This window comes from Drosophila pseudoobscura, chromosome X, assembly GCF_009870125.1.
Source record: "Drosophila pseudoobscura strain MV-25-SWS-2005 chromosome X, UCI_Dpse_MV25, whole genome shotgun sequence".
NCBI lineage: Eukaryota > Metazoa > Arthropoda > Insecta > Diptera > Drosophilidae > Drosophila > Drosophila pseudoobscura.
This window is the reverse complement of record NC_046683.1, coordinates 42,245,732-42,270,480: the sequence shown is the minus strand read 5'-3', so window position 1 is coordinate 42,270,480 and position 24,749 is coordinate 42,245,732. Positions and strand designations below refer to the sequence as shown.

Below are 24,749 nucleotides of genomic sequence, written 5' to 3'. Positions count from 1 at the left end.
CTCTTCCTCGGTTCCCCGGTTTCTGCTTCTGTTTCTGGGGTTATGTCACTCTCTGTATTTGAACAATGTGCTAAATGAGTCGAATGTTTGGCCCCCGTTGGGGGAATTCGAGGGGTAAACATCCGAGGGGTGCCCTAATGGCGTCAATAATTGTGACCAGGGAATTATACATTCAAATGGAGGAGGGCTTGGCGCTGGCCCCACAACTCTATAACAAGGATTTTTCAGCTATTCCTCCGTTTCAGAGGGGCAAATAATTGTCGGTTTAGATTAAGATGTGCAAAGTGCATTCCCAGAACTCGATTTGAATGCAAATGATTGCTGAAAAGTGTACGAAATCTGAGATCCAAGGCTATAATCTAGCCGTAATTCGTTGAGCAGTCGTCTGGTCGTTTAGATTGGGATTTCGCATCTGTTGGAGTCATCACAAATCAATGGGTCACCAAAGTCGGATTTCCCGCATGCATTTCGGGGTCACCAATGGTGGAATATAACCTGATCTGATGTCTTTAAGGCCTTGGTACTTGATTAATTCTAATTTACGTTTGCTCTCTTTTCTTTCAGGTATGTATCCGTGAAGTGCAACTTTTGCCATGACCAATGGCCATCATCCGAACCGAAGTTCAGGCTGAGTACCAAACCAAACCACATCATCATAGATACATACATGCATATACATATATTTACATAGATAGTAGTCGGGAGTCGGAGTTGCGAAAGTTTTCGTTAGTTAACTGAAAAAGTATTACGCAGTCCACTGCCCAAAACTATGGCTAAAGCCAGGGCCAGGCCAGACCAGGGTTTCGGCCTCGAAACTTTAAATATAACCACATAATTTTTTAGGCATGACTTGATACTCGGGTACTCGGTTGGGCACTCGGTCGGTGCCTGGCAAAACTTTCCTCCACACACTGGCATCATAAATATGTGTGTGTGTGTGTGTGTGTATGTCCCAGCAGCATCCCCATCCCCATGTCCTGCCTCCTGCCACTCGCTCGCTCGCTCTCTCTCTACCTAGGAGATATTTTTGTGCTGAGTTTACATTATCAATGAACGGCTTTTGCGCTCTTTGCGCTTTTGTGCGGCGTGGCGCGGTACGGCACGGCACGGCACGATGCTCGCCTAAGTATCTTCGGGGGCATTTGGCGGGGGGCATGCTGCAGGGTGTAGGGTGCAGCGTGCAGGGTGCAGGGGCACTGCGGCTTGGGGCGTGACGGCAACTATGAAATAACGGCACTAACGACTAACGCTCGAAAAGTAAGTAATCTGCAGGGCCCACACACACACACACACACACACACACATAGGGTATGGACACACACACACGCGCACAAAAGGCAGTAGCGCGGATAGAAAGGGTTGCCAGAGAAGAAGCTGGTGCCTGGTGGCTGGAGATATATGCATAGATACGCCGTGCCGCCTCCCCCCCCCCCCCCCCCCCCCCCTCCGTCCCTACCACCAGGATGCCCCATCGTGTGTCGTGTTGTTTGTGGCCCGCCAACAGAAATTTGTTGGGCAATTTCCAAGCCAACAAATCTCTGCAATGCTGGTGCCCGTCCACCCATCCACCGATTCCCATCCCCAAGCCCGAAACTCAGCCGCAACTGGGGAGTGGAGAGTGCCAGCCTATGGAAGAACCGGTCAGGGCAACTTCTGATTGCACCCTATGCCCGTAACGAACGACCATGTGGCCACTCGGCACCAGAGAGTCTTCTTGTAGGGATTCCCTTGCTGCCTCCTTGGCTCCTTGGCTCCTTGTTGTGTGTGGCTTCACGGAAACATTTGGCTTTTAGTCCGAAGAGCTCACCATTTCAATCGTCTGTGGCAATGCCGCACTGATCTGGCACTGCCGGACACAATCTTCTTTCGAGTGCAGCGCACCACCTGCTTCGCGCTGGCCCAATCAATGGCTTGATTCTTGGATGGAGGGAGGCGTGGCTCTTGGCTGCCTCTGCGCGGGGAGCGGGGAGGGGGACACACATGCAGCTTGTAACTTGCACATGCACCAGCTGCTGATGATGCTGCTGCCTCCCCCTGCCTTCTCCTCCGCTGCCTAACAAGCCTCGGACGAAGGACCAATGACCCAGGGAGGAGCCCCACTACAGTGGAGCCCAGGCCTGCGTGGCGCATACAAAAACTGTCGCCCGAAAACAATTTCGTTGAGCTTTAAGTTTTGTTCAACAATTTCCGCCCTATCCCTCCGCCCTCCCTCTCTCACTCTACCGCTTTTTCGGGACTTTAAAAAAGGAAGGAAAAAAACAAATGGTAGAAAAGAATGAATTGAGAGAAACGGGGAGCATCACCACCCACCGTACACCGCCCACCACCGCACACCAGAAGTACGACAAAAACCACATTCATAGATAATATGCAGCTTGGGTTTGTGGTTATTTTGTATGCTTCGTCGGTCTGCCAGTTTCCATGGACTGGACCCACACCCACACCCACTCCCACTCCCACTTCCCCATTTACCCATTTCCCAATTCCAATCCGAATCCTGGGCAGGGGGTGGTGGTGGTGGCGGTGACGGTAACGGTGGCGGAGGCGAGTGCTCATCCAATTTTCGTTGTCGTCGTGGAAATTTTTGGTTTGCTCTACAGAAATTGCATTTTTCCCTGCCGCCCGCCGCCCGCCGCCAGCCGCATGTCTCTTGGCTCTTCTTCTGCTGACAATATCGCGCGACGTCGTCGCTTTTAGCCATTGTACGAGTACGTACCAGCAGCAGCTACCAGCTACCGGGGAGCATACACTCGCACACAGAGAGATAGATAGAAAAGGGAACTAAAACGGATTCGCCGGCCATGATAGGGCCCAAGCCCGAGCCTCAGTCTGGGCCCAAAGCCGCCCGAGCCTGATGTGGGGCTGTGGAACCCAAAAAGTTCCAACAGTCAAGCGGTCGGCCACAAAGTTTTGGGCACGATTTTGGCTAGCGAAACAAAAAAAACAACTGTTCTGTTCCCTCCATTTTTTTCGGTGCCTTTTCTGTTCGCTGATGCCTTTTTTCTTGTTTTGTCAGTCAGTCAACGTTAAAATGTGCTGACTGTACTTGGCTGTGTGGTGCACTCTGCCACACCACTCTGCCACACCACTCCACTCCACTGTGCTGCTGCTGCCTTTGTCATTATCAGTCCCTCCTCGGTTGAGGGGACAACTCGGAGGAGCTGTCTCTGGCAGCGGAATTGGTGGCAAGGATCTTCCTCCATTTTTCATTTTTCATTTTCCATTTTCCATTTTCATTTTCTCCCCGTTTAGTTTGTGTTTTTCTTTTTTAGTTCGGTTTTAGCCAAAGTTCAAAACGCGAATCATTCGATTCTTTGGGCTTCGAATGCAGGTTTGCTCGTTTCGATTCCCTGGGATTTTAGTTGGATTGAGTTTTCGAGTGGGCTCTGAAGAATCTGCTTGAGAAGATGGGACGCTTATGGTTGTGGTTTCATGGCAGGATAAATTTTTTCCTTGTGGGTTTTATTCGCTAGATTATTGGGAAAACGCTTACTACCGCGACCGAGAGGCGCTGCCGTATGACGCGCGACAGAGATAACTCTTCTACAGGATCCAGGTCTTAAAACTTTCTTTGGTTTCTTCATTTCGTAAAATAAAAACAGTTCTAAGAGAGCACTATGTCTCTCTCTGTCTCTGCCGCTTTTGAAGGGGTCAAAAGTTCACGTATTGATCAAAGCCAGCAGTCGCTGTCTGTCATTCATTCGCCAGTCAGTCTCAGGCCTCAGGCCTCAGGCCGCTGGCCTCCAGCCTGCAGGCTCTTTATGCGCCTGTGATCCCTACCTCGAAAGGAATCAAAGTAAATTAGGATTTGAGATACAAAACACAAGATAGAGATAGGGATAGGGATAGGGATATCGACAAAGAGAGGGGCAGAGAGAGATGGAGAGATGGAGAGAGAGGGAGAAAAGGCAACCGTTAAGTTCAATTCTCTTCGCATTGATTGCGCACTTGATTACGATAAATGAAACGTCAACAAGGACGAGGACGAGGACGAGGACGTAGACGAAGACCAGGACAGAGCCTTGTGTCTGTATGTGTGTCTGTGTGTGTGAGTCCCGTATCCTTGGGGGCAGCATCCTGCTGCTGCATGCTGCACGTATTGTTGCTGCTGTTGTTGTCCTCACTGATTTCTTTTGTCTACTTTCCATCATTCAAGGCTGACTTTCTGCCTCTGCCTCTGTCTCTGTCTTTGCTTCATGCCTCATGCCTCATGCCTCATGGCCCATGGCCCATGCCTTATTCTCCTACTTCCTGCTTCCCCCCGCTCCCTGCTCCCTGCTCCCTGCTCCACCAGCCTTCGTCAGAGCTGTGTCAGCGTTTCTCTCATCTCCACGACCGAAAAATCACAGAGAGCCCAAGTCGGAAAATCAGGCTGATGTCCCCTGATGGCCGGGCGTCCAACGCTGGGCGTCTCAAGGCGCCGGACCAAATGTTGACATGCTGGCAGCAGGCCGTGACTGGACTAGGGACATGGACATGGACTCGAGCACGGACATGGACACGGACACGGACACGGACAGGGACATGGATCCGTATCCTAAGCCGGACACTGCGTTACATTGCCCGCAGAGACGTGGGGTCATAGGGGGTGGGTGGTGGTGGTGTGGAGAAGGGGGGTCACGTCGCATGGGGGGCCATATGTTTGTCATTTTGCCGCTCGGCCACTTAAGGCAACAAAATGTCACCTACCCATAAGAACGAGGCTCAGTGCCCATCACACACGCGCACACACCACAATAAGGACCTCCAGTGAGTGCACTCTATGGCCCTGTCTCTTTCCTCCGTCTTTTCTAAGTCCATTCTCTTTCTCTCTGTGTGTGTGTGTGTCCTTACCCACTGGAGAATTCATTCATGTTGAAATCCGCAAATTTGTTATCAACGCTTTATGCCATTATGTTCCTGTTGGCCGAAGTGGATTCTGGCTCGTCTCGTCGCTGCACGCCCACCCTTTCATGGCGCCTCCTGCCGCCATAACAACATTTGGGCAACACTTTGGCCACTTGTTCCCTTAAGATGGTTCCTGGGAAGGGCCCATTGTGTGGCTCTGCCACAATCCCCGGCTTACCCCTCTGCCAGTCCCCAGGCTCACGAGTGTGTTTGCCTTTGTGGCGGCTGCCTCATTAGGTATCGATGAATGGCGGAGTCTGAGTCTGACCCAATTTTGTCCACCGAAATAGAGGAAAAGGGGCACCACAATGTCGATTATCGAACATCGGACATTCCCGGAACGAAACGTAATTAGAACTATCTCAATGTGTGCCCCAGACATGTGCCTCCTGTTATCCATTCATGCCCCCCCATTTTGCATATGGAATGAGTTGCACATTGGAAAATATTAGTGGCTTCAGCAAATGGCAAAGTTTTGCGCACTCGATGGAAAGGAAACCCCCATCCCACCCCCCCACCGTACACCCGAAAAACAAAAACAACAGCAGGAGAGGCAGCGGCATTTTATTGAATAGAAAGTTTTGAGGCACACAGGAGGCTCTGTCGCTCTGTGGCAGATGCAGAAGCAGGGCCGCAGTGTATTATAAATTAATAAGCGCACACACACACACACATATATATGTATGCATTTGTGGCATAAATAATAAAGTTAAATACGCTTACATAACGCGTTTCGTGGTGCCCCCAACACCTCCCTTCGCCCTCCCCGGAAAACTCTGCAGCCGCAAACTCCGAAATTTCGCCTCGAGTTTCGAATTGTGTTCTCACTGGCTGTCTGTCTCCCTCTGTCGTTGCCTTTTGGGTAACATTTTGGCCAATTTGAGCCGTACTCGTAGGCTACGGCAGGGCAGGGCTCTCGGAGGCTCTGGGAGGCTCTGGGCCTCCCAGTCGCTTCCAAAAACTCGCCACGAAAGTTCGAAAACTGAAGCACAATTATGGGATGGGTCCGTAACTACAGTGCGGCTCATTCATAGCCTCATAGTTTAATTCTGGCACAGTCTCAACGACGACGATTTCGATTACCCACGAAATTTCCACCGCAATCTGAGTGGCCGAACGGCAACTCTATCAAAATTCGTGGAATTGTCAACGCGCAACGTATTCCCATTCCATTCCATTCCCGTTCACATTCCCATTCCCGGGAGTTATTTTGATTAAGTAGCTCGAGCAAATCAATATATCAACGCGGTTGCACGCGACTCAGCAACACGAGAACCGCAGCAGCAGTCGCAGCAGCAGTCGCAGTCGCAGCAGCAGTCGCAGCAGCAGTCGCAGTCGCAGTCGCAGTTCGCGTTCCAGTTTCAGTCCCCAAAACCCCATCTACAGACATACATATGTACATACATCCTCAACGAAATCCATGGCCCGAGACCCAGAGACAATGACAAACGCAGGGGCAACGTTTACGCACTGCCTCCTCGGAATATGTGGAAGTGGATGCATACTCGTACGAGTCGTGTATGTGGGTAACTCATACTCGCATAAATGTATCTGTATCTTTGTTTGATTTATTACCGAGTGGAGCGAACATAACCGCGCACTTTAATATGAATCATTTGACATATTTCGGATGTTCCTTTTGTTCTTAAGCGTCTCACATATTTTTGTGATTTATCGCATACAAATTTTCTCCTGCCCTGCCCTCTGCCCGGCCCTGCCTTTCGTTCACTTCCTGCTTCATTAAGAGGCAACCACAGCAACGGGGGGGGGGGGCAACGGAGGGGGCAAGAGGCAAAAGAGAGGAAAGCGGAGGCGACAAAAATTAATAAGAAAATTTATTGCATGTCTGCTATCAGAGGGTGACTCTTTTTCCCGGGGTCACTGACTGCCATTCAAACGAAGGAGCCAAAAAGTGTCATCTTTAAGGGGCCAAACCGCTTGGCAGGTTGGCAGGTGATTGCTAGTCTACTTATTTATTTATTAATTTTTATATATTTTCTGATAATTTGGAATATAACTATGCGAAGATTGGTTGAGTCTCGGTTCAGCTCCGCACGGCTCCGTTCCGTACGGGCCAGAGGGCAGATGAGGGAGGGTAAAGTGCATGAAACTGCAGTCTGCAAGTGCATGCAGGAGTGGAGCTTCACACGCCTTGTCCTCCGCACCCCTGCCACAGAGGACTCCGGGAATGGGGCTCTAGGGCTGTGGCTGTTGGGTCGCCGTAGCTGCTGATGGCGCTGCCGCTGCCGCTGAGGCTGCCGCTGCCGCTACGGCAGCTGCGAGCTGGGAGGCGCCACTGGTGGCGGCGCTGGTGGTGGCGGCGCTGGTGGTGGTGGCGCTGGTGCTGCTGGCCCTGGCAGAGTCCTCGCTGGGCTGCTCGCTGGTCGTCTCGCTGGAAGCCTCGCTGCTGCTGCCGCGCCGGTTCATCTCGGCCAGCCGCATCATGAGCGGACGGAACAGCTGCTCCGGGAGATTGGCCTCGAGCATCTCCAGGAGGGAGCCCGGGTGGGCGCACAGCATGATGGCGTTGGACAGGTGGGTGAGGCCCTGGTCCACGTGACCCTCTTTGATGAGGCGCTCGCCCCTCTGCACCTCGCTCACGAAGTGCATCTGCATCTCCATCTCCAGCTGGTCGTCGTCCGCGTTGCCGCGCGCCGCCGCGGCCAGTCCTGGGCGGCCCCGGCTGATCCCCAGCCCAGCTAGCTGCTCCTTCGCGGCATTCGCCTCCCGCTCGCGCCGCTCGTGGACCCTCTTCTTGTAGTCCGGCGCCGAGGTGCGCTTCCGGTCGAAGTAGACGCAGTAGCCAATGAATAGGGCCCCGGCCGTGCCCAGTGCCAACAGTTTAACCGATCCGGACGACAGCATTTCACTCGACAAATTTACCGAAGTTTCGAAAAATAAATTTGTAAAACAGGAACTCGACCCGAAGTAAAATTTAGGATTGAAAAAAAAATATGGAAAGGATAGGAACACGCAAAAACCTGATCTGAACTCTGTTGTGTTCAATGTGGGACTGTGCTGCTCGACGAATTGTATGTGTATGACCCAGACAACCCAATAGACCTTTCAAATCCCAAAAACTCAAGGCCGAGTCGATGGCTTCGTGTCAGCACTTTTGTGAATGTTTTGCGAGAGAGTGGGCTATGCTCTTAAATACATCTGGGATCTCCTAGAAAAGAAATCGAGTATCAGACGAGAGAATTGTCACCTTCTGGCCTCCACTTTCGGATGTGGCATAGCACAGGGCGGTGATTGCAGGATTGCTGGATTGCTGGATTGGTGGATTACTGGATTGGTGGGCTGGACTCCGACTCCGATTACTACAGCCACTTTGGCACTTGATTCATTCACTTGACACTCACTCAATTTCTTGCTGATAAACAAATTGAATGCCAGCGTTCCAGGAAACTCCCACCCGCCCTGCCTCGAAGGAGCAGAAGCAGGAGGAGGAGCAGGAGGAGACGCTGGAGAGAACTTGAAAGGGAATAAATAACGAAAAGCGCATTGATTTATTTTAGCCCCAGCTTGTTGTTAACATTTTAACGATTTTGTCCTTGCGTTTTAGCTCTCGTTTTTGGGCTCCATCTTTCCTTCTTACCTTCTTGCTTTCATCCCTACCTGGCGACGCTCCGTTCGTTCTTCTTTCCTTTCCTTTTGGGCCGGGCCGGGCCGGGACGGGCTGTTTGTTGTCTCCGTTGTCTCTCTGTCGCTTAGCCAAATTGCTGAACATTAGTCACCGATTGACAAGGCACAAAGTCGGAGTAGGAGCCGAAACGAGTCTCAATCGATTCACACCCCACGTCCCACATCCCACCTCCCTGATGCCCGGCTCTACTGCTTACCTGTGCGCTTTTATCCCATGATTTACCATAAATACAAATCAACTAATTTCAAACTTCGTCGATACTCTCGATATTTGAATGAAAAGACAGAAAAATGTTCGGCAGAATAGCAGCAACAGAAGCCGAACAGAAGGCGGGCTCGGAGCAGACGTGAGATATAGGGCTACTGTCGTTCTCCTGCTCTCAGACATTTGTCATTGTCGTTGTCGCCTGGCCGCCAGGTCGCCAGGTTGCCAGTCGGCACTTTGGCTAATGAAATGCCCCGAATCGGAGGCTAACGTGGGGTCATAGGCCATAAAAAGCATTAAGGGCTACCTGACTTGCCTCACATCAGCATCAGCCTCCGAATTTGAATCAGACTCCGACTCCGACTGGGACTCTCTGGTGACCCAGAACGCGTTCAGATTAGCGAAAACGTGGTGCATTTGTGGATGTGGAATGTGGACTGGGAATGGGATTGGGACTGGGACTGGGACTGTGAATGATGTGCAGTCGGATGAATCAGCGGCTCCAGGCTCCACCTGAATGGTGACTCAGGTGAATGTTTAAAGGAGAAATGCCACTTGGGTGGAATGGGGGAATGTTCTTCGGGTTAATAATTGATAAGACGCCACTTTGATTTCAATTAATGGTAAGAATGGTTAGAGGATACCTCCTGGGATGCTGGGGAAGGGGAAGCTGGCAACTCTGTGACTTCTGTGGCCTGACAACTCTATTTGAAAGTCCTCCGTTCATTGGATGCTTGAAGGAAAACATTTGTGGCATATGTGGCGGCGATTCGGAGGAAGAGCCTATGCTATTTCGTAGCTGGTGACAACCCTGGCGGCATCAAAGCTCTGACAACCCTCTTCGGCCTTAGATTAGGTTTCTCTTTGCCGACCGGCTCCTCTCTCCTCTCCTTTGTGGCGAATAGTGGGGCTGGGCTGGCAGCTGCTTTTGTTCGACTGTCGGGCATCGCAACCAGCCGTCTCCCCAATCCCCACTCGCTACGGCCACCCACCCACTGAATAAGCATTTGCCGCCCAAATTTGAATAGTTCGCCATTGGCGATGGCCATGGAATGAGTGTGCGACACTTGGCGATTGCCTGTTTGCATTCTACAATGGCCAAAACAAGCAGAGCTCTGCCGCCCCACCGCCACCCCCGGCCCCAACCTCCACCCGTACTCCTCCTGCGTTATCCTGCCCGCATCCTTGGTGGAGGGGAGGGGTTGTTGCTCCATTTGGGGGATGGTATGGGATGGGATGGGGCTTCGGTTGGGAAAATGTCTGACGAAAAATTTCAAACACGTTTCAATAAAATTCAATTTGTAGCACATTTCAACGCTTTCCGGCAGCGGCACACACAGACACACACAGACACACATAGGGGGAGTCCTGCCTCCCACCCCACTCCACCCCACTCACATATGCATGAATTTCCTTTTGCACTTTTGGGTACACAACCCCCCACCCCCACCCCAACCCCAAACAGGCCCACCGTTTCCATCTCCATCTCTCAATTCCTTCCTCCCGAAAACCATTTTGGCACTTTGCTTTTGAGCTATGCAAAATGAACGACAACATGGGGAGGGAGTTGTATCTCTCGCCACTGCCACCCCCACCCCCATGCCCACCCCCATCCTCCATCACCCATCCCGCAGTCGTGTGGCAACCACTGTACCCCGTAAATTTCGCGATATTTTCGATTTTTCGTTCACATTGCCTCCTGTTACGCCTCTGCCGCTGCCTCTCTCTCTCTGGCTCAAGGATATTTTTCATATATGTCGCACGCACGCACGCTCCCGTGCCCCACCTGCCCCACCATCCATCCTCCCCTGCTGCCCTGCTACCCTGCTTCCCTGCTACCCTGCTCCCCTCTAGGCATCCGTTTCAAGGGAGAGCTCTGCTCTCTCTGTCTCTGTCTCTCCTCCCCTCTGTCGCAGCCTACAAAATGCAAATGCAAACAGCATACGAATTAGTAAAACGGAAACAGGCGTTTGTGTTTTGTAATATTTGCCCCAAAACAACTCACACACACGCACACACACACAGAACGACTGACAAACGGATATGTACACTCATATGGGCACACACCCACCCACCCACTCGCCCATTCACACACCTCTCCGCCCCTCTCCAGATTCCCACCATTTCACAGGAAGTAAAATTTCGTGTTGTGGCAAAAGAGCTAGAAAAAAGGAAATAAAAAAACGTGGAAGGAAGTAGAACAGAATGGAAATGGAACAGCATTTTGTTTGGTTATGTTATGGCCGCGCAGTAATGTGCCACCTTCTCTCCTTTTCACCTCAACTCACCTCAGCAGAAGAGCTCCTCCCCCGCCGCCACATCTTCATATTTTTACAGAGTATTTTCTAAGATAAAAATGATCTGTTACTGGCGTGGATTTCTTCCAATATTCAGAGGAATATTACACAAGAATCCAGCAAATAAAAAATATAAGAGTTCATATTTTCCATTCGTTCCATCCATAACGTTTTCTTGTCTTAAGATCTGTTAATGGCATCTTTTTTATGGGTCTCTGTTTAGAGATTCAGATGGATAACCATATATTACCCTATCAATCTGCCTTCGATTATGGGACACGATATTCGACGAGTGTAGCATTTATTCTCTTGGCCGTCTCTCGGGCTCTTGTTGGCTTTGACTTTGGCTCGGCCTGGGATTCATTTTGTGATATTTTTATGCTTAAATTACCCAACAGGCACGTTCTGTTTCGGCGCGGCTCTAGCTCTTCTTTTGCATCACTTCTATTAGATTCCCAGCGATGCGTAAGGTTTAATAAGCAGCGCGTGATATTCATTACCCACAAAGGCACAACAAATACATATATGTATGTACATACTCGTATGTATAACGGCGATGAGGAGAGGCAAATGTATTACGCGCGTGGCTCGTGTGGATTCTGCAATAATGCGAAATGAATACACAGAGGCCCAAGGAAGAAGAGCCCATCCTACATCCACCATCCCACATCCACCATCCATCAGAGGCGGTGGCCATCCCCATTCCCCGTGCCGAATGGCACCATAGCTCCTTTCTAGCGGAAAATAAATAAAGTACGACGAGAGTACAAGCGGGAAAATCAAGTGAAATCAATTTAATACACTTTTCATCTGCCTCCGCGGTGGGAGATGGTGGGCGGCGGCCATGGGCAGGGGCAGGGGCATGGCAACCCAATGGAAAATAAAAGAAAATGAAAGGAACCCCTGATTCATCTCTGATTCACCATCTCGCATCCAATGTGTGGCTTCTTTACGTGGCCTAATTTATTACATTTTAATGACTTTTTCATACACACGCCGCACGCCCCCCCACCCAGCACCCACCACCACACGCCACTCGAGGAAAAGTCGCATAAATCGCATCTTGATATCGCCATTGATATGCACGGTAGGCACACACGGGGGCTCCGCACATAATTAGGAGGTGCCATTGCCAGGACAACGGCACTCCCCCGAAGACAAATTTGATTGGGATACGGGATGCGGATACGCGCCTCGAAAGATACGTAGCTGGCTACGGAAATTCAATCAAATATCCGCTCTCTATGCAACATTATTGTCTTGAGCTGCCTCTCTTGTTGTTCTCCAAATCCTGCGCCAGGGTTTCCGTCTGCGGTTTCCACAGAGTTTCCTCCTGACTTCCGACATTCCTCAGACACGATCACGCGGCTGGCAACCGAAAGCGGATGATGTAAGTTTTTGCAGCATCATCTTAGTCATCGTGGTTGTTGCATGCAACAACATCCGCCAACCGCCATCCGCCATCCAACAGCAACAACAACAACAACAACCATCCCCAGTGCTAATCGCTTCGACAATTTGCATTTTCGGCAATCAAATAATGTTTGCCGCCGTCTGCAGTTGGCGTCAATGCAAGCGAAACCAGCCGCAATACAATGTGCCCCGTGTTCCATGCTCCACGCTGCACGCTGCATGACTGGGAGACACAGTGGCAGAGTGGGAGATGGGGAGATGGGGAGAGTGGGAGGTGGGAGACGTTGACAGGCTAATTACACATGCCACTCATGCAACAGCAGCGGCAGGCGGCGTCTATGGCGATGGCGATGGCGATGGCTATATCTATATCTATGGCCATGGCGATGGGGATGTTGATTATGCCACTGGTTGGCCGCAGCTTGCTGTTTGTCATGTGTCACGGAGTGTCGATGGCAGACATAACGCCCCACGCGGCAGCCACGTCATAAATATCAAAGGCTTATGACGATCGGAAGAGTGGATTTTGGATTTTGGACTGTGGATTGTGGACTGTGGACTGTCCAGATTGGATTGTTCATTCTATGGACGTAACCTGCAATTATCGCCATGGCTGGGGCTCGGGTTCGGGTTCGGACTCGGGCCCTGCCCCGTAATTACGAGTATGGGCCACGATCCGGGCAACTGTTGAACCCTCATCATAGGAGTATCGCCAGCCGGCCAGCTGGCGGCTCGAACTTCAACCGGAACCCTTCCTCCCCATCCAATCTGAGCGAGCTGTGGCACATAAAAGTATCAAAAACAGAGACCCTAATCTCATTATGCCACTTCAAACGGATGCCAGTCATTCAATCAGTCACTCACTCACTCATTGCAGCATTTCATCAAGTGGATTGAGAACTCACCGCCAGAGAGACATGGCTTCAAAGGGAATTCAAAACAGTTTGGGTCCTTAGCTTGGACATTCTCGATTGGTATTGTAAAGAGTGATATCTGTTCCAACTTTCAGTTTTTGTATCCCTCAGATGCGCCATAAAAACGAACGCAATTCGAAGCAGATACTGACTTCAGAGTACCAGAGTACACCCAAAAAAGGGTGCCAATATTCCCACAGCTAACTGCCGTATTATGGGCATGCAATATTCCATCTTCACGTAGATTTCTGCCCGGAAAGATGTCTTTTGTTGGAGAATATTTTCATTCAAAATTCCATTCACAGATGCGTGCAGATTGTGCCTCTGAAGTTTTGCCCAAATTTTGCTGGAATTCCCTTCTCTGATTGCATCCTCATCGATCTTCTATCTGCTGTCTGGCATCTGGTATCGCCTCGCCGCACTTTTCATGCACCGAGTAGCAAGTGGCAAATAGCAAGTGGCAAGTGGCAAGTGGGTTTGCCTCTCTTCCTCGGGGCAACACCTCAACAAAATGCTTAACCCTATTAGGCTCCGCCCACTTGGTGGCTGGTTGTCTGTTTTAATTGCTGGAAATCCTTGGCTTTTCTTCATTTTCGGTTCTCCGCAATTTGCATGCGTCGATGTGTCGATGGAGAGAGGTGGGGTGTGAGGGCGAGGGCGAGGGAGGTCTGCCAAGAAGTTGCCCCAGCACTTTGAGTGCGGTTTCCTCCTCCGTTCCTGCTTGTGCCCCCTCTCACTCTCTTCTGCAGTATGTAGTTCTGTTCGGATTGGGACTCGAGTTTGGGACTGGCACTGGGACTCGTCTCTTGGCCAGGATAAACATGTTAATTTTGAAAAATGCAAAATTTCTATAATCCGATTTAATGTTTTATTCATTCTGGCTGAAAAGAAGAGGAGCATCGCACATCGTACGTCCACACAGACGGAGACGGGGACGGAGACGGGGACGGAGACGGAGACGGGCACGGAGGTGGAGAGCAATTAGAATTTTAAATTCCATTCCTGCCTAGACATCGAATAACGGACTACCACACGACGGGGGACACTCAGATTGGGGGCTCACTGTGGAGTACTGTGGAAAGCCCATGGATACATCCATGAAAGGCGACTGTGTGTGTGTGTGTACATCTCTCACTGTCAATATACGACACACATACATATATTTTTATCGACATCGACGCACATTAACCTACTTCGGGGCGCCGTTTACTTCGGCTTTTCCTTGGGCCCCCTGCCACTGCTCCCATCTTCCTCTATCTGGCACATCTTTTGCTAATGTTACACTCTCCTCTCGTCCTTGTTAGATATTCAAATTTGTCCGAGGGGATGGCATGGGACAGGCTGGGGCTGGGGCTGGGGCTGGGGCTTAGGGCGAGAGGAGGTCAACATCTGATTATGCGTTGACACCAATTTCGATTTCACGAAAAAAGATTCCCAGATTTCACTTTAAGCCCGGAAGCAGGGCGGGCTCCCTTTGGCGTAGAGTGGAGTGTGCTTTTTCGGAAAGTTACTGCATGAAACTGTCCAGTCTTCCATCGCATAGGATCCAGGTCCGTAGAGTGGTTCCAGAGTTCCACCACAAATACGAATTGTTGTGCCCCTTGTTTCGGCACGAGACCCATTCAACACCTCTGACGGCTTGTCAAACATTATTTGAATGTCCTGCTGTCCTCTGTTGTCCCCTCATTATGCCGATGAGAACAGGGTTGGGTTTCTTTGGATATGTTTTTCGGCGGGTTTCCCTTTGGGTTCGGGGCCTGCGACTGGGACCGGGACCGGGACTGGGACTGGCGTTTCCTCGGTTTTATTTACTTTTAATTTACTTTTAATTATAAATTCATGCTTTCCTTGGCTGGGATTAAGCTTTAAATGCAAAACGGTAAACAGGGGACGCCCTCCCGTGCTCCTCTCCCACTGCCTGGCTGGCTGGCTGGCTGCCTGCCGCTTGGTGTTTGCTTTGGCTTTTCCCCAAATAAGAAATGGAAAAGCGTTCGGGAAATTGTTTGGGGATGGGTCATAAAATTTCTACGAGTATTTGGGCCACACGATTTATGCTACGGATTCGGTTTCGGATTCGGGTTCGGAATATTTATACAGGCGCTCTCATCATTCGGTCGAGTGGGTGGTCCGATGTGGTTCCGGGCTGGAGATCCTCTCGGAATTAATTTCAAGTTTCACTTTCAGCGGGCTCTGTTTTTTCCTTCCGTTTTTTGTAGCTTCTGTTTATTTATAGCGCTTTATTTGTGCCCCGCCCCAACTAATTTGGATGATGGGCTCTGGGCTCTGGTCCCTGGGCCCTGGGCCCTAGCTCTGGCTCCAGCATCGAACCACATCTGGCCACCGGTCCATTAGTTGGAAAAACTGTACCAATTGTCAGATTATTGCGTCTCCCGACCTGATATAACGTTGCAAGCCATTTAAAATATGTCAAAAATGTCGTTCTTCGAGATTGGACTCTGAAATTAGGAGAACTAAGACTGTCAGAATGCACAGCCCTTCCATTACTGAAGGTAGATCCATCTTTAGATGATTCCGCAGAGTCCTCTCAAATTTTGATCGGAAGAAAAAGGATATGAATGGGCGTCGACCTTCTATGAGTCTTTAATGGTAGCTAAAGTGGTTTTCCGCACTTCTTTTTCTTGTTTTCCTCGAATCCACCATCCTCTCTCCACTCTCTCGCTCCCCCTTGCGGTTCGGCGCCTCCTCCACCTCTTTGGGCCTTGTTTTCGGGGCTTGGTTTCTGGGCCTTTGGCTGCCTTTTGGTTTTTCCATCTATCATCATCCCCATTTATACGCGCAAATATTTGCGCTTTACGTCGGATTTTTTTTTGCCTGCTCTTCTTGCTCTTTGTTTTGCCATTTTCTCCCTATCTCACTGTCTCTTTCTATCCCTATCGCTATCGCTATCGGCAGCCAGCCTGCCGTCTCCTTTGCTCTCCCCCTCTGTTGCCCTTTGTATGGATTTCCATTCAATGCGACTGCCGCGCAACGAGCCGAAATGAAAATGTTTAAATGAAAGATTGATTGGATTTTGATGAATTTCGGCCACACTCACACTCACTCACACACACACACATACACGTTGACTTATGCTGATGTGTGTGTGCGTGCGTGTGCGGGTGTGTGTGTATTTTTTGTGATCCCCTTGAGCCCGTTTTGTTGCACGTTGATACACGCGCCCCGCCCCACCAAAAAAAAAAAAAATTACACACAAAAATTACATTCAGATTAAAGTAAAGTAAATCAAAGCCAAACCCAAACTCAAACGGAAAAAGGGAGTCGATGGCAGACGAAGCCGTAGATACACTTTCAGATACATCGTAACTATGGCGTGTATATTCCAAAAATATACAGGGCAGGCTCAAAGGCAAGGATCTACGCAAATTGTCGGGCAGATGTCTTCAAGTAGAGACCAGACCTCGACTGCTGACGCCAAAAACCCTCTGCAAAGGGTATACAAAAAATGGTGGAGCAAAAAAGGTGACGCGACCGAAAAGGGAAGGATCAACATCGGTTAATACGTCACTGATGCACGCTCCCTGGAGCCAAATTCAGATTCTGATTCAGAGCATTGTGTATCGCGTATGCAAAAACGGGGCGAAACGAACCCCGACAATGACATCGACGTCGACAGGGACATGGAGCGGGAGAGGGACATCGCAGGGACAGGTACAGGGACGGGGACGGGGACGGGGACGCGGACAATGGTTCCGTTAGCCTTTGTTGCAGTCCTGGAAAATGGAAAATGCCGGAGATGGGAATCACAATGCTCCAAAGTAGCAGCTAACCTTTTTTTTCTTTCCGTTGCTGGGTTAAACACTAGTAACACATCCGATGATTTTCGGGTTCGTTGATGTTTTAATTTTAATGAGGACGTTGCTTGGTAATTCGGTAATTGATACTTTTTCCAGTGCAAAAACGTAACTGTTCGCCTGAGGGGACCAAAGTTGAATGGGGCTTCGGCTTAAAGTCCTTAAAGTTCAACAAAATATCCTTTGTAGTGGACAGAATTGGAGTACCTATGACTCTTAGGGTTAGTAAACGCCATTCCTTGAGGATGGATAGCTACATATCTGTAGTAAGTCAATAAATATTGGCTTTCATTCAAAGATTTTTCCCCAGTGCAATTTCGATTTAATTTGAATTTTTCATTCGATAAAAGAGAAGGCAAGAAAGGCTTCCGATTTGCCCATGGAGTCAATGGGATTTCCCGTAATGCCGGAACGGATTAATGGTCTATGGCGGATGTATTTTGTTGGCTAATGTTTTGCTCATATTTCCGGATCCCTTTTTTGACCAGCGACTGGACAATGCACTGCCTCTCGGGTGTGAGTGGGGGTGCGTGTATGTGTGCCTGGGGCATCATTAGGCTCATATGTCGTCATCTATTGGATGCACACGGAACTAATGAATTTTTCATAAATCCCAACCACCGTGGTGCGCCGTGCTGTCAAGGGTTGATTCCTGGGGTGGCTTTTCCCGAAACTCGAGTCCTCGCCCCCTGCCCACCCACTTTTGGGCTCTGTGTTTTGCTGTTGGTCTGCGTTTGACACAAAAACCAGATTAAAAGATTATGTTCCAAATTAACTTGAGGGCCTCCTTCGACTCGTGTTTTAAATTTCTAGACTCTAATGATAGTCGTGTCTCCTCCACGGCACTCTCTGCGATTCCGATCGGAAGGGCAAAAAGATTGCTGAATGGATCGACGAACGGACCCCGTAATTGATTGCCCTCAGGAAAATGGGGCGTAAAGCAATCTAAAAATATGACCACGCCCACTGATTTGATTATTAGCCAGATGGACGAACATACGAGTGCGTATTACCACGCTGCTTTATGGCCTTGACGGGACGAATGGAAATGGAAATGGCAATGGCAAAATGTTCAGAGGGGAGAATCGGGGATGCGGATGGTGGTTGCACTTGCAGCTGCGATTCCTCTGGCCTCTGGCCTCTGGCGGGCCGTCTAATTCAATTTATTCCATTTCGAATCGGAATCGGGCGCTGGGAAAAATCAGAGAGACAGCGACCGAGGGATACAGGGACCTGCGGTATGGCCACGTGGCTGGCAGGACGATGACCCGCTGCGATTTTTCGATTTCGGCATTTCTGTTTTTCAGGGGTTTTCGGTCTTCGTCTGTAGGCAATTTCCGCTATTAGCTCGATTGGTTTTATTGCCACACTTCTGGCAAATATTAAAAAATCTCCCCCCGCCCAGCAGGTGGCCATGGGAGGGCGCCAGATTAAACTATAATTTTCCAGTTTTCTCTTCGTTTTTCCTTAGAGCTGCATAATCCTTTGGCAAACACCACACCCCGCCCCAGCCCAGCCCAGCCCAATCCTCCCTCCCATTTGCTGGGCTCGGGCTCAAGCTCAAGCAGCAGCCGTCGTCACTCGACAAACACAATTAATAAGCGCTTGGAAAAATGTTTGAGGCGCTTATCGCGCGTCGCTTTCATGCCTCCCATCCAATACCAATACCAACACCAGCCAGCAGCCAACGCCCACCTCCTTCCTCCTACCTTCTCCTGAAAGGACGAAATGACGAGCAGGCAAAAAAGGAAAGCCGAAAGAGTTTCCCAGGCAAAAGTCGAAAGCCGAAAGCCGACCAGGCAATGCTCTCCACGTGAAGGGAATCGAATGATTCTATGAGTGAAACGATCTACATCTCATTCGTGGCTCGTAGTTATGTTGCAGATGCAAATGACGGTCCCTTCCATCTCCTCCTGCCAGGAAAGGGTATGTGCACGTGTACCTGTATACCCTCCAGGATTCGGGGCGCCCCTATGGACATCCTGGTCGATGGCTGTGTGGGTGCGTACGGGTATGCTTGTGTCTGTGTCTGCGCCTGTGTGTGTGTGTGTGTGTGTGTGTGTAAATAATTAATCTAGAAGTGACAGCAATTAAAGGCGCTTTTCAAACTTGCCAAAACTGTAAATATTTAATAAGGCCCATAAACAGGGAAAACGCAGCCAAAGGAGAGACAGACTCGAGTGGGTGGTGGGTGGTAGCTGGTGCTGTGCGGTGAGGGGTGGCTGTGGGTGTGGGTGTGGGCTGATGCCTTTGTCAAACAAAACGGCGTGCGGCATTTGCTGATAATGACGTAGCCGTCTTCTGCCTCTTGTTGTCGCCGTGGCTGTTGCTGTTGCTGTTGCTGTTGCTGTTGCCGCTGGTGTGGTGGCATCGCAAAATTATCAACTCAACGGCTGCACAAAAAGAAAGAGAAGCAGCGCAAACAGAAACAAAAAAAAAACACACACAAAAAAGGTGGAAAAGGGGGAGAGCAGGGACAGCGGAAAGACCCATGGCACCACCACACCAGACCGTGGCAGAAAATCGACCCTTAATAACATTAATTCCGCCGTCATAACAAAAATTTAGCATGCCCCAAACCCAGCCCAGGCCGCTGCCGCCTGGCATCGCATCGTCGACGGATGAGGATGAGGATGAGACAGAGTGTCGAGAAGGAGGGAAAAGGCGAAAGGAAAATGCTTTGATCATTGCCAGTCGCCGCCGTTGCCGTTGCCGTGGCTGTTGCTGCTGCTGCTGCCACCACCCACGCCCACGCCTACATCCACATCCACATCCATGTCCATGGCTTCGGCTGCGGCATCGGCCTCGGCATCGGCATCGGCCCCGCCCTTTGGCGGTTTGCCGGATTCAAGTTTTGGTTCTTGCTGCTCCCTCGGGGGGTTATTAGTCGCTTCAGCGGCAGCGGCAGCGGCGTGGCTGCATAGAGGGGGTGGCGGGAGGGGTGCTTTGCTCTCGGTTTCATTTTTATTCCTGCAGAATCGTTGGCAATGAGAGCGCGAAACTGATACAGCGACCCCCTTCCCCCTTCCTTTAGCAGATCATTAACCTTTCGTCGTGCCGTGAAAATAGACAAATATATACCCATAGCTGTGTCGCTGGAATCCTGAGCACTTTAGATGGAACCCTTATCCTTTACATCGAAATACGAATCTTCTTTGTATTCTATAATCTCTCTTCTTTCCATCTGGGACTGCGAATGCTTGCCATCTGTTTCCCCCCCGATTCTCTGCCATTCTTCCAGTTCTTCCTCTCAGCTGTGACGTGTGAATGATCTCCATGAAAGATCAGTCTCGGAGTCGAAGTACCCCCCGTACTACAGGAAATTGTTCGCAAAAATCTGGAAAAATACAAAGGCAAAGGAGAACAGAAATAAAAACGAAAATAAATCGTGTATAAAAAAATGGTTCGAGGGGTTGGTGGGTGACGTTGCGTTGCTGCCGCCGCTTGCATATCGTTTGACAGCGTTTTTGGCATTGCACCCTTGTCACTCTTCCGCTGTCGCCTGTGCATTCTTCTCTGCCCTCTCTCTCCCTCGGCGTGCCGTGCGGTTCGCTTGTTGCTCTTACGCTCGATAAAAATTGCTCATATTTGTCTGCGTCTGTGTCTGTGTGTGTGTGTGTGCGTTTTCCCCCTGCGGGCGTGATTACCTGCCATCCTACCCCTCTCTCTCTGTCCCTCTCTATCGCTTTCGCTTTCCCCCTCTTCGAGATTGTCCTGGTCCTGTCCTGGACTAAAAGCAGCAGAAAAGAGAAAATTTAATAAAAGCGCAAATTAATTTTGCGTCCAACCCTCACTCTTGTTCGCTCTTCGCTCTTCTCTCGCTTTCTTCCCTGTCTTCTTCTTCTGGCTCTACTTCTACTTTGGCTTTCTCCCCCTCCCCCTCCTCCGTCCTGCTTTCTGCTTTCTCCATTCTGTAGTTAGATACAAGTTTCGGTTGCTGCTGTTTGTGTTTTGCTAAAAGTTTTTCCCTTCGTTTATTTTCGCCGCTTCGCTTTTCTTTTCGCTGGTTTTTTTCTTTTTCTTTTTTCCTTTTTCCTTTTTCGTGTATTTTTTCGTTGTCGAGAGTTTGCTTTTGGCGCTGGCTGGCGCTTAATTTATGGTCTCTGGGGCGCTGTCTACAGATTTATGCATAATTTGTAAATGAAAGTCAGAAACTAATTAAATTGATTTGCCCCCACCGCCGCCGCCTCCAGCGACAGCCCCACTCCTCCTTCGCCACCATCCGACCCCCCCGCAAAAACTGCTCCTGTCTCTCTTTGTGCTGTGTGCCGTTCTCCTCCTTTTTTGGCCCTGGGTTTTCCTTCGGATGCTTCTTTTGGTTCGGTTTGTTTTTGATTTGCTGCCTCTTTTGTTTTGTGCGGTCTCCAGAGAGGAGGCCAAACGATGGCCAAAGGATGTCTAAGGATGGTGGATTCTCGCGGGACTGCTTTATGGCTGGCCTTAAATACACAGATACCGATATCGAAATGATGGGGAAATCAATAGTGGAATGATATGAAGGGGTTATGAATGGATCACAAAGGTCCTGCCACATGTAGGCATATTTGATTCCACTTAATCGTGCCTGAATTCCGATAGATCCCATCCAAATTGATGGGCTCCTTCCGTTCGTTCATTCAGGAGTTTTATATCATATCCGAGCACTGAGTGGACGATTTCCCCTCCGCCATTCAGAACAAACAACAACGAAATGCTAAACAAATTTGATGAACAGTCTTCGTGGGCGGGGGAGGGGGTGGGGGTTTTCCTCCTTTGCCTTCCTTCCCTTGAATTTTCCCCAGAGCCCGATCGAGCCTGAAGGCCATTGAACGTTTTGTTGCGAAACTTTTCAATGGATTGCAGTGGCAGTGGCAGTGGCAGTGGCAGGGGCACACACACACGCACACATATGTAGACACAGAATCTGTACTACAGATACAGATACACACACAGTCATACGCTTCCAATGGAAGTGGAACAAAACTATGAATTTCGCTTTTCTGCCCTGCATGGCATTGTTGGGTTAAGCCCATGTCCCTACCCTATCCGACCCTCCTCACGTCACCCCCCTCCGCTCATAGGTCCTCAGGTCTCACGTTGGATGTTGGTTTCATCAGATTCGTGCCTTACAAAGCGAAAACTAACAAAACGCCCACCAAAAACGTGATTTTCGCAAAATTTTCACACACACACACACACATAAAGAAAGTTTTGAAGAATAAAAGGGATGGGAGGGAAAAGGAGTGAAGAGCGAAGAGGGAACATGAGGTCTAGGGGAAACGTACGATAGATCCAAACAAAATTACACGTTGTGTGCGAGGCGGCGCTGAAAACGTGCTAGAAAAATGAAGCGCGAAATCAATAATAACACACAGAGAGAGATGGCAACAGCCACGCCAGAGAGAGACAAAAGGCCAAATAGGTGAACAACAAACTGTGGCAAAGGGCTACGTGCAACATTAACATCTGCAACGGCAACGGCAACGGCAACGGCAACGGCATCCAAATCAGAGCCAGAGCCAGGGCCAGAGCCCAGCGCATTGTCCTGTCACGCACTCTAATGCAGCTATAATGGGCCCTGAGAGCAAGTGAGCGGAGAGAAGCGGATTGCAGCCGGGAGATGGAGAGGGTGAGGGGTTGGGAAGTGTTGGGCGGAATATGCGGCGGAGTTGATTGATTTGCTCCCGGCTACAGGCTACTGCGAAAACACGATCTCAGATTTATTCCCGAAATGTGATTAAAAAAGGAAACTAATCAAGACACCGATCTGTTGCAGCACTTACAAACAAAACTCTCTCCAACACTTGCCAAAACTCTCTTCCATTTATAAATCTAAGAAAAAAACGCAGCGAACGAAAAACTGAAGTCACTTTTCAACACTTAAAGCACTTACTGCATACCCACCAAAAATACTGAACACTTTCAGCCACTTAACAATGGACAAATCAATGCCTTGAACAGGTGATTATATTTCAATAGGAAAGTGCAGTGTTTTAGTTCAATTTCGAGCAATTGTTTTGTTCTTTTCGGCCCCCATTTAATACTGGTTTTTGTTTTATCCGAATTCCAAAAACATTTAAAGATACCCGATGTGTATCTGTGTGTGTGTCGTGGCTCAGCTTAAAACTGAATTTATTATCGCCTGCCCCGCACACAGCCAGAGACGGAAGGCACACAAAATTGAATAAAGGAAGAACGTTTTGTATTGTTGTTGTTGTTTTTGATTGCAAATGAAATGAATATTATTTGATTGAATAACAAAACAACAAAAAAAAACACTTGGCAAAAAATAATTGCCAGCAATCTTTGTTGTGCGCTGCTTTTAAATCCAAATTAAATTAAACAATCAACCATACACACACACACACACACACACACACACAGTGAAAGAGAGAGAGAGAGAGAGAGAGGGAGAGTCGCCCAGTGGCGACAACAAAATGCCATTTTTTGTGGGTTTCAAAATGCGATGCACGCTGAAAAGTATGCAATGGTTTTTTTGCCCCGTCTGCACTTGCACTTGTCGCATTCTGCGTGTGGCACAACTTTCGTCCGAGTGTCGAGTGGTGCACAGGGATCGGGTGCATGGGGCTCTGCTGCGGTTGGTCAACACCAATAATAATGGCAGCAATATACACACTGCCACGCACACACACACACACAAAACAATGGGATAGAGCAGGACACTCACAAACTGCTGGCAAATGCATGCACAGGAAGCATTTGTAATGCCGCCAGCAGCGCGAGGAAATTTTACTGCGACCCCACCATGGCCCCAAAGACACTTCCTGCTGCCTGACTTTACCCTTCATTGCCACCCCTCAGCTACTGCTGCTGGTCAAGAGCACCATTCGCATTTCGATTGGAACTTTTGAGCACCCCTTAGAGGATTAAAGACTTTAAGCATAATTCAGAGACTTTGAGAACTTCGACTGCAAGTAGATCCGAGCACCTTTTGCTCAAGACTGAGGCTGCTCTTAAGAAGCTCCACCTTTCCAGCACTCATGTGGAAGAACCCATAGCAATGGCCGCCTTCGAGGGTATCCCCACAGCCAGGCAACAAAATACGCTGCGTGTCCTGCCAGCGAGGAGACGGAAGCGGCAGGCGGCAGGAGGCAGGAGGCAGGCGGCCGGCAGCAGGAGCCCTACCCACAGGGCCGCTTGGCAGACTGTTTATGGTTTTTGGCTACAACTTAATTTAAATTGTTTAATTCTATTATTGTTGCTAATAAATCACAGGCACAGCTTGCGCTGTTCGCTGGCTGGCTTAGCATTTGCTAAGCGCCCCACAAAACACACACGCACACGCACACATACTTAGATACTTGCACACATAGATACAGATACACATTTGTCTTGTGCCGCCTGCTGCTGCCTCCGCTGCTTTGGCTGCTGCTCCTGCGGCTGTTGGTGTTGTAAGCGGCTTTCGCACTCATTTGGCACTGGCCCTGGCCCTGCCCTGCGCTCTCGCTGTGGTTCTCTCTGGCCCCGGGGGTCCCATTCATTGTTTCGTGTTGCATATTTTCAGGCGCCCAGCCACATGACCCACTCCCCACCCTTCCCCCCGCCATAAATTACACTGATCTGGTTGCTTTTTGGC

The 24,749-nt window shown here is 49.7% G+C and overlaps 1 protein-coding gene and 1 long non-coding RNA gene across 6 annotated transcripts in view; both read left to right on the top strand.

Annotated features, from left to right (window-relative positions):
• Window positions 1-24,749, top strand: part of Ten-a (tenascin accessory) — a 215,539-nt gene that overhangs the window by 127,235 nt on the left and 63,555 nt on the right. The window lies entirely within an intron of this gene.
• Window positions 13,023-14,220, top strand: LOC117184797 (uncharacterized). The gene is made up of 2 exons (XR_004470270.1): window positions 13,023-13,421; window positions 13,473-14,220. It is a non-coding gene; the product is annotated as an uncharacterized lncRNA (long non-coding RNA).